Below are 1,365 nucleotides of genomic sequence, written 5' to 3'. Positions count from 1 at the left end.
GATTGTGTTGGCGCCACCAAGCGGCCGGGAGTGTAAATCACTGAAAAACAGGCGAGTCCCAACATAATGCAATCTTTTATTTTCCTGCTGTTAAACTTTAATGTCTAATAGGAAAATTTCATATTCACAAATACAATGTAATGTCTTTTAAACCAAATATTTTTGTTTCATTCAGAAAAAAAAGTATAATGATGAAAGAAAAAATAAAGGGCATTAAAACTTCCCACATTCTAAAAAAAAACTTTATAAAAACTATTTCAATCCAAGACACATTTAAAAAGTAATGTATAAAATGGTGATTTTTTTTTGTTGATATTCAAAAAAAGCTCAAAGACAAACATTTTTGTATTATTTTCTATTTATTAACTCCTATTAAACTATTATTATTCTCTCAAAAAATAATAATTAAAAAAATAAAATAAATACAATCTTTTATTGAAAATTTTTTGTCATACATATATGAATAAGTACTTATACAATGATGAGTATGATCTAAAGCAAGTCTGTCTAAACTTTTTCCACTGAGAGCATCCATCCATCCATCCATTTTCTACCGCTTATTCCCTTTTGGGGTCGCGGGGGGGCGCTGGAGCCTATCTCAGCTACAATCGGGCGGAAGGCGGGGTACACCCTGGACAAGTCGCCACCTCATCGCAGGGCCAACACAGATAGACAGACAACATTCACACTCACATTCACACACTAGGGCCAATTTAGTGTTGCCAATCAACCTATCCCCAGGTGCATGTCTTTGGAGGTGGGAGGAAGCCGGAGTACCCGGAGGGAACCCACGCAGTCACGGGGAGAACATGCAAACTCCACACAGAAAGATCCCGAGCCCGGGATTGAACCCAAGACTACTCAGGACCTTCGTATTGTGAGGCAGATGCACTAACCCCTCTTCCACCGTGACGCCCCCACTGAGGGCAGCACATTAAAAATGAAAGAATGTGAGGGCCATTTTGATAGTTTTCACTTTCAAAACCAACAAAATATATAGATTTTTTTAACCTTAAGGCCTTCCCTCGTGTTTGGTCCCGGTGACTTTTAAGAAATAAACATGTTAAGAAATAAGTCAAATATAAAAACAATTTAATCTTGTAAATCACTAGCTCAGAGGTGCCCACATTTTCCACTTAGGGCCACAGATTGACAAATCAAATAATAATAATAATAATAGATTTTATGTGTAAAAAAAAAAAAAAAAGCACTTTACATTGAGTAAACAACCTCAAAGTGCTACAGTGTATTCAAAAAATAAAAAGATAATAAAAAATTTAAAAAAATAAAAACTAGAACAGCCAAATAGCTAGAACTAGTATGCACACATCTAAAAAACGGCTTTTTTAAAAAGAAGGGTTTTTA

Source organism: Nerophis lumbriciformis, linkage group LG25 (genome assembly GCF_033978685.3).
Source record: "Nerophis lumbriciformis linkage group LG25, RoL_Nlum_v2.1, whole genome shotgun sequence".
Taxonomy (NCBI): domain Eukaryota; kingdom Metazoa; phylum Chordata; class Actinopteri; order Syngnathiformes; family Syngnathidae; genus Nerophis; species Nerophis lumbriciformis.
The sequence above is the reverse complement of the archived record's forward strand: the minus strand, read 5'-3'. Positions refer to the sequence as shown.